This window comes from Cucurbita moschata, unplaced genomic scaffold (genome assembly GCF_002738365.1).
Source record: "Cucurbita moschata cultivar Rifu unplaced genomic scaffold, Cmos_1.0 Cmo_Scf00054, whole genome shotgun sequence".
NCBI lineage: Eukaryota > Viridiplantae > Streptophyta > Magnoliopsida > Cucurbitales > Cucurbitaceae > Cucurbita > Cucurbita moschata.
In genome coordinates, this window is record NW_019268570.1 from 298,765 (window position 1) to 308,613 (window position 9,849).

Below are 9,849 nucleotides of genomic sequence, written 5' to 3' on the forward strand. Positions count from 1 at the left end.
ACACTTTAAATCTCTATTTCGAACATTAGACTTTTCTACTTTTTCTTTCCCTGTTCTAGAACTCTCCCATTTCTCAAATTTAGCTTGAGGCTTCTCATTAATCTCTTGATTTCTATGCTTATAATATGTTAGTTTGTTTAATCTTATATTACAGTTTTAGTATTTGTGGCTAATAGCAAGGGAAGTTATTAGCCGTTGTTGCTGGAAAGTTATTGTAAGTTATTAGCAGTTATTTAGTTTTTTTTTTTTTTGTCTACATATGTATAGTGTAACAAGTTCAAGAAAAAAAAAGAAGTTGTTTTTGTTTATTTTCCTAAGTATTGTCTCTTTCTTGTATGTGTGTTTCTGTCATTTTGGTATCAGAGCGTGGTTACATGCCAAAGATCATGCGGAGAAATGATAACAACATTGGAGAGAGAGGAGAGTCGTTGAAGTTTGCAACAAAGAAAGGTCTGGTATCACTCCAATACCCGATGTTATCGAGAACCAACTACACAGCATGGGCTATGAAGGTGAAGGTCTATTTGCGTGCTTAAGGGGTGTGGGACGCAATCAAATCAACTGAGTCTCTGGATAGTCTTGATGAAAGGAATGATCAAATGGCCTTAGCAGCTATCTATCAAGCAATCCCTGAGGAGATGTTGTTTTTGTTAGCAGAGAAAGAGACAGCAAGAGAAGCATGGCAGACGTTAAAAACTATTCATGTCAGTGTTGAACGTGTAAAGGAGGCAAAGATCCAAACTCTGAAGATTGAGTTCGAAATTATGAATATGAAGGAGTCTGAGACTATGATGATTATGCAGCAAGGTTGACAGGAGTTGTTAATAAAATACATAGAGCAATTTCTCCGCTTAGTACCTTCTAAGTTTCTTCATTTCGCATCGGCAATAGAGCAATTTGCCGATTTAAAGGTGATAATCATGGAGGAAGTCATCGGTCGTCTTAAAGCATATGAGGAACGTTTCGGTGGCAACAAAGAGAATGTCTTATTGACTCAAGGAGAATGGAAAGAAAAAGAATCGGCCAATTTTTCGTCGACACTGTCTTCCGAGAGCTTTTAGGAGGAGATTGTTAAAGAGCCTTATTTAGTTAGGTTTGTAAAAATATCTAAATTCACGCTTTAAAGCCATGCCAATTTCGAAGCCCGTCCCGTCATCACGGCGTCGGCCACGGCCTCTTTCGTGGTGGTGATGGAGATGCCAGCACTTGGCGTCGTGGAGGAGTGAGCGAGCTTGCTCGAGACAGTCCCCACCAAGACGTATTTATTTTTGCGCTTTGCATTTTCTTCTATTCGAACCTGAGACCTATGTATTGTTAGGTCGACACTCTAGCCACTTGAGCTATTCAACTTGATTGTTGATAGGATGGCTCTTCTGTGATGGTATACTACCGATCGCTTCAACGAGACAGGTTACTTCCGCTTACACTCTCGAAGATCCGCTTACACTCTCGGAGATCCGCTTTAAGGACGGCGAATCCGTCGATGATTTTTCAATGCGGATCACGGGGCTCGCCAACAGCATCACCACCCTTGGTGGTAGCATCAGCGAGACAGAAATCGTGAAGAAGATGTTGCAGGTCGTCCCTGATCACCTCGAGCAAGTCGCGATTTCAATCGAGACATTGCTTGACGTGAACGACCTAACAGTGGAAGAGGTGACCGGAAGACTACGTAACATCGAGCAGCGGAAGAAGAATACCACTTCAGCTGTTGAACAGGAGGGCCGTCTACTCCTCACGGAGGAGGAATGGCTTGTACGCCTAAAGCTCTGCGACAACACAGGCGAGAGCAACGGGTCCTCCTCCAGCCGCAAAGGCGGTAAGAAGCCATGGATGTCCCACGGGCACACGCGCGGGAAAGATGGGAATCAAAAGAAGGAGTCGACCAATGGCAGGCCGATCCAGTGCTCGAACTGTGGAAAGAGAGAATACCTGAGCAGAAATTGCTGGAGCAAGCTCAGGAATAAGGAGAAGGCCGAAAAGGCCCATGTGGCTCAATCCGAGGAGGACGAGCCAGCTCTCTTCATGATAACTGCATGCGTCCCCAATTTCAATTCCAAATCCACGGAGATGGAGGTAATCAACGACGATGTTGAACCCGAGAAAGAGCTCCAGCTGGGTGTAGCAAAGGTGGCACCAGCTGGGGAGCCAATTCAACTAGAGGAGGAGCGAGTGTTCGCTCAGATCGGCGAGAGAGACGAGCAACACGAGCACCGACGATGGATCCTTGACACAAGGGCAACAAACCATATGAACGGGGCTAGATCTATGTTCTCTGAGCTCGACTCGGGGATCCGTGGGATGGTGAAATTCGGCGATGGCTCCGTCGTCGAGATCGAAGGGCGCGGCACCATCATGTTTGTCAGCAAGGGAGGCGAGCATCGCAAGCTGACCGACGTCTACTTCATCCCGAGGCTCAAGGCTAACCTTATGAGCCTGGGTCAACTCGATGAGACAGGTTGCTTCATTTCCATCGAGCGAGGACTACTCAAAATCTGCGATAACCAACAACGGCTGCTCACGCAGGCAAGGCGCACGACAAACCGTCTTTACATCCTGAAGTTAGAGATAGACCAACCCGTCAGCCTCTCGGCCAAGACCGAAGAGGTATCTTGAAGGTGGCACGCAAGGTACGGGCACTTAAATATTCCTGCCCTAGAAAAGCTACAGAAGAAGGAGTTGGTGCACGGTTTGCCAGCAATCAAAGGCGTGAACAAGCTGTGCGACGGGTGCCTCATCGGCAAACAGAGGCGCACACCCTTTCCGTCTCGAACCTCCTACCGAGCCAATGAGCCGTTGAAGCTTGTACACGGCGATATCTGCGGGCCCATCAAGCCGGAGACCCCAGGCGGTAAGAGTCTCTTCCTCCTGTTAGTCGATGACAAAAACCGCTTCATGTGGCTGACCCTGCTGCAAATGAAAAGTGAGGCGGCAGAAGAGGTTAAGCGCATTAAAGCGCGAGCGGAGGTCGAATGTGAGAAGAAGATGCGAGTGCTGCGCACAGACCAAGGCAGAGAATTCACCTCGGCAAGTTTCAGTAAGTATTGCGACGAGATCGGCATACAACGGCACCTAACGACGCCTTACTCCCCTCAACAGAACGGAGTGGTAGAGCGCCAAAATCAGACCATTGTCGGGACAGCGAGGTCATTGTTGGTGACGGCCGGGATGCTTGGAAGATTCTGGGGAGAGGCAGTAATGACGGCTGTCTATCTCCTCAATCGGTCACCAACCTGAAGCCTCGACGGGAAGACGCCATATGAGGCCTGGTACAACAAAAAACTAACAGTACATCATTTCCGCGTGTTCGGCTGCGTCGCATACATGAAGGTAACACGTCCCCACCTCGCCAAGCTCGATCCCAGGGGGCTGAAGGTCGTCTTCATTGGCTATGAACCCGGGAGCAAGGCGTACAGACTCTATGATCCTGTAGGGGGGCGAGCTCACGTGTCTCGCGATGTTGACTTCGACGAAAGCACCTTCTGGCAGTGGAATGACGTGATCGAGGCAAACCGTAATCCAAATCAATTCACGGTGGAGTACCTTGTCACTGAGCCTGAAGAAGGAGAAGCCCAGCATCAGGAGACGTCACCGCCACCAGCAGATGCACCACCTGAACCAGTGGAATTCGCAACACCACGGACTGCGGATTCGACGCTGGATGCCGATCACGATACTGATCTAGAGGCCAGGTACCGGAGGATGGATGACCTAGTGGGAGGAGGTGAACCACCTGGACTGGCAGCGCGCGAGCTCGAAGAAGTGGCCGAACTACATGCCATCAGTGCAGATGAGTCGAACACCTTTGCCGAAGCAGAAAAGAACCCGTGCTGGCTGAAGGCAATGTAGGAGGAGATGACATCCATCACCGAGAACCAGACGTGGAGTCTGGAGGATATGCCTCCGGGACACCGAGCCATAGGGCTCAAATGGATCTTCAAACTGAAGCGCAACGAAAAAGGAGAAGTTGTGAAGCACAAGGCTTGTCTGGTGGCGAAGGGCTACGTCCAGAAGCAAGGAGTGGACTTCGAAGAGGTATTTGTGCCAATAGCAAGGTTAGAATCCGTTCGTTTCTTGCTGGCAATTGTGGCACATTACTCTTGGGAGGTTCACCATATGGACGTAAAGTCTGCTTTCCTTAACGGAGAGTTGAAGGAGACCGTCTATGTTCGACAACCACCTGGCTTCCTGGACAACGACAACCCTAATAAGGTACTACGCCTGTACAAAGCACTCTACGGGCTTCGACAAGCCCCACGAGCCTGGAACGCGAAGCTCGACAGTACCCTACTGTCACTGAAACTCAAACGTTGTGCCTCTGAGCATGGCATGTACACGCACGGCCACGGCGAGAAGCGACTGATCGTGGGAGTGTACGTTGACGACCTCATAATCACTGGAGGCGACGTGGGAGTCCTCGGAAGGTTCAAGAAGGAGATGTCGAAAAACTTCGAGATGAGCGATCTCGGCGTGCTCAGTTACTACCTCGGCATCGAAGTGCAACAGAACTCTTCCGGCATCTCCATCTGCCAAAGTGCATACGCGAAGAAGTTGCTGGACACAACTGGGCTTGTGGACAGTAATCCTACCAGGACGCCAATAGAGGCCCGACTCCAACTAAGGAAGGCCGGCACTACGACGACAGTTGACTCCACCAATTACCGCAGCATTATTGGGAGTCTGCGCTATCTGGTAAACTCTCGTCCTGATCTTGCTTATTCTGTTGGATATGTGAGCAGGTTTATGGAAGCACTTAGGGAGGAGCATCTAGTGGCTGTCAAGCGCATCCTGTGCTATGTAGCCGGAACCAGAGGCTGGGGCATAAGATACTGCGCAGGGAGCGGAAAGGAGAAACTCAAGCTGGTCGGCTACAGTGATAGTGACATGGCCGGTGACGTTGATGATCGTAAGAGCACCAGCGGAATGATCTACTTTCTCTCAGGCGGCGCGATCTGCTGGCAATCAACAAAACAGAAGGTAGTTGCTTTGTCTTCTTGCAAAGCAGAATACATCGCCGCTTCGATGGCAGCAACACAAGGGATCTGGCTTGCACGACTAATGGAAGAACTCCTCGGGAGAGAAAGCGATCCACCAATGCTATACGTAGACAACAAAGCTACGATCTCCCTGATCAAAAATCCAGTTTTGCACGACCGGAGCAAGCACATAGAAATCAGATTCCACTACATTCGAGAATGTGCAGATCGAGGGCTCATCAAGATTGATTTCATCCGAACAGAGGAACAACTTGGAGACATTTTCACCAAGTCCCTGGCACGGGTGAAATTTGAAGAACTACGCTCAAAGATCGAAGTTCAAATAATAAGGTAGAGCTTTTAGGAGGAGATTGTTAAATAAAAGCCATGCCTTATTTAGTTAGGTTTGTAAAAATATCTGAATTCACTCAAATGGAGGAGCGTGATTCTAGGGGCCATTGTTTTGGCAATTTGGGCGAAGTCTTCGTCCACTTCTTCTATTTTTGTATAATTGATTTTTCTATTTTTGTAATTAGATTTGTTATTTAAACCGTTCAACTGAAGTAAAATTGAATATCGAGTCTTCAGCAATCTCAGCGAATCTCTCACTCTCTCTCCTTTTACTTCCGCTAAATTTTATCTTCGAAGAAACCTTCGGCCAATTTTTCGTCGACACTATCTTCCGAATTGCCAGAGTGAACAAGTTCAACATCGAGAAAACACGTAGCAACAATGGAGGCCATAGTCAAGGGCGAGGTCGCAATGGTTGCTGGAGAGGGAGAGGTCATGGATGTGGAAACGACTTGTTACATCAAGAGAGAAGGGTGACAAGAGCAAGGTAAAATGCTACAATTGTCAAGGCCTAGGCCACCATGCCTCAGAATGTCGGAAGGTGAAGTGTTATAATTGTCATGGCCTAGGCCACTATGCCTCAGAATGTCAGAAGGTGAAGTTTTATAACAGTCAAAAGATTGGCCATTATGCATCCCACTGTAGATCGAAGAAAAGGGAGAATCAGGCGCACTTAACTAAGACGCAAAATGATGAGGATGAGCCAGCCTTACTTACGACACAAGTTTGTGAAGTCCGAACTCTCGGTTCACCAGAGTTGACGGAGATGACTCTTTATGAAGAGAAGGTTGTCCCGGAAGAAATTGAGAAGAAAAACAACATTTGTGTAACGACCCGAAATTTTCCACTTAATTTAAGGTCGCTACTATATACATACCATAAACATTGAATGCGGAAGACTTCATTTAAATTCCATAAAACATAACCTTTAACTTAAAAACACAGCCATGGACTTACGTGTTTCGAAAACATCTTTAAAACGACACAACAAAAGACCCGAAATAAAATAAATAAACGTTTAAGTTTAAAACATCCTATTCTATCCTAAATCTAGGAAAATAAATACCACTAGCCTATGCATGTGCCATGATCTCGAGTTGCGATGCCGTCGTCAGCCCTATAGGAATGCCTTGCCTTAACCTGAAAAATGTAGTAGCACTGGCCTGAGTATTTAAAGAAATACTCAGTAAGTGACCCCACTATTGGGGTAAAATGCAACAATCACATGCAATGAAATGATGGGACCTATCTTTCGTTTCATTTCGTTTCGTTCCGTTTCTTTTTCGTTTCGTTTCGTTTCATTTCGTTTTCCAAACGGTGTAATCCTAATAGGTAATCGTGGACGTGTACCATATACTCTACACACAGCCCATACGTGCGAGTATGGGCTCACCAGCTAGTTCGCACACCGCTGGGCCACTGTCCCTAGCCGGTGGGCATGCTCTGGGGGCCCACCGGGACCCGTTAAAACTAAAACCGTCACGACAGCGCTATGCAAAGCATAACGATCGTTGTCCTGCCATTTGGATGTACGCGTCCATACCCTCGTGATGGGATAGGGGTATCCCCCCCAAATGCATGAACACACAATATGCATGAGGTCCCACTAGTCCTACAGTCATCATTTAATGAGCATAACCTCGCGCCACGTTTTCATGCTTACATGTCATTCTCATTCTCATTTCGTTACATATCATACATATTCCTAGCGGGGTTATGTATAGTGCAATTTACCGTATTTCATGTCATACAATTCATTCAGTTACATTCCAATACCTATACAACAAGCCATAATCATACAAAGGCCACACATCATCACATGCATTCATATCACATCAACTAAGCAGCATAAATAACATACATTCACGTTCACATGATTTCGTACTTGAGCACAATAATCTAGCATACACTGGATCATATCATAACCAAGTCATAACGTAAACACTTCATAGTCATATCGTTCTCTAACTTACCCTAGCCTTAACGTTCTTATACCTATCACAGACATATCATTACGTGACGTACCTTAGTCATATCATCACCAGAACGTATCCTAACGCCATCGTTCTATCAATCTATCACAAACCTATCCCTTTCTACCCATAACCTAACCGTATTCTTTCATCAATCTCTCCTATCCATAGCACTCCGGTATGTAACCTAACCTAACGTTTCGTGAACGTATCTTACTCCTATCGTTTCATTTTGTTTTGTGCATCCTTCTCATATCCTATCTCAAACATCTCCTAGAGCACATCGTACCATAATTATTATCATACAATCCACATATTATATAGCATAACATAACATATAGGAAGCAAATCGATCCACAGACAATTCACACATATCAATATATATGACGCGTGCCGAACCACAGGGCACGTGTCAACATCAAATATAACAGTGCCGATTGTAAGGTCACTTACCTGGCTAGCTTAAATCGTTGTCACAAATATATCTTTAATGAAAGTTCGATTCCATCCTTTGAAATCCGAGTCAACCTATATGAGTTCATGACATCAGTTTCAAGTTTGAACTCTATAAAGTTATTTCTCTAATTTAGATTGGCCATCGTAAAATTCTGATATTTAGTGTTAGACAGAATTTAAAGGAGCTCACTGCACTCTGATATTTCCTGTTTTACTTTTAAATCCTGTTCAACAAATCTTTCCCCAATCTTTCCTCTTCTTCTGTAATTATTTTTAAGAAGGTATTATTCAATTTTGTTAATCTATTTCTACTTCTCACTCTTTCCTTTTTATTTTTATTATTATTTTTCTTTTCAGTTCTGTATTTCTATCTCTATCCCATTCCTTCTTATTTCCTTTGTCTTCTTTCTGATTTAGTTAACAATTATATTCTTAGCTTTTAATTTAATCACTCATTTGGTTATATTCTTTTCCTATAATTTATATCAAATTACAACCTAAATCATTGCAACAATGCAGTAGATCTAAATCATTGCGACAATTTAATAGATCTAAAATATAATTGGTTTTGATTTCCTAAACTCATACCGAATTCTTTTCATTTAATCTCTGATTCAAAACTAAATAATTGTAACCAAATTAATATTATTTAATAAAATAAAAGGAATATTTAAGGTACTGACCTCTTCAAACGACATATCTCCTCCAGCGGAGCTAGTCTGCTTAAACCTTTTGTTTTCTTTTTCTATTTGTTTTTGTAGAAAGGAAGAATTCTGGGTAAATCTGCAGTTGTTTTTACAGAGAAGAGATTCGTGATTTGTTGCCAGATTTATTTTTAGGGGAGGAGTGGTGAGAGATTGAAGGAAGGAGGAGGGATGGTTAGGGGATGTTTTTCTTCTTTTAATTTTTATTTATTTATTTATTATTTTATTATTTTAACTATTTTTTTTTATAATTATTTTTATTTGTTTATTCATTTATTTATTTTTGGGCTATTACATTATATCCCTCTAAAATAAACTTTCGTCCTCGAAAGTGTTTTAATCTTGGAATAACCCGGGTCCTTATTTTAAGAGTTCTTTGTTAAGTCTTCAAGTTCCACTAAGTAAAAAAAATCTTAACAAGTATACCTTAATTTGTATGAGTCATAACATTTATTTGCATGCATAAAACTTTCATAAGCCTATCACTTTGTATTCATAAAATCTTTGAATCCTTATAAGGTGTCTTGTCAGATAGTTAGGTATTTTAAATCTTAATTCATACATAAAATCTTTGAATCCTTATAAGGTGTCTTGTCAGATAGTTAGGTATTTTAAATCTTAATTCATACTCCAAAAGGATCTTACTCCAAAAGGGTCTTTTGGTCATTTACCCCCAAATCTTGGTTTAATTCATACTCCAAAAGGATCTTACTCCAAAAGGGTCTTTTGGTCATTTACCCCCAAATCTTGGTTTAATTCTTCAACATATTCCAATGGCCTTCTAACTTTGTGTAATCCCTTTACAACATGATATAAGGCTCCTCATCAAATTTCATGTCATATAGAGGTCACTTTGGTCATAAACTAGTGGTACGTAATTATAGGGGCATTTTAATCATTTTACACCTACACTTGGTTTAGCCCGTTGTCATAACCTAATGGTCACCAAATTTTGTACATAGCCTTATCATGTCATATTGGGTCTTCTTCTAAAATTTCATGGACAACATAATTCATCTAAGGTTTGTGGTTCTGGCACTTCATTGAAATAAATGTTCATGTGTACACTAAGGTTGGAAAACTTACATAGTTCCTCATTTTTTTTTTTTAATACTATGATTCCATCTACTAGATCAATAGTTTTACTAGTTTCTGCTTTACATTGTTCTCCAAATCAAATTTTCTATACTTAGCTAAAGGTTCACTAATTGACCTGTTTGTCCATACTTCCTCAAAATCTCATTTTAAAATACGGGATCTCCGCCTACACAAGAAGATTGTTGGTAAAACTCCAAAATGTCACTTTCTTTTGATCTAAATTTTTCCTCTCCTTACCATTAAAGAAAGACCATGAAAAATTTCAGGGTAGAAACCTTCTCGATAATTTCT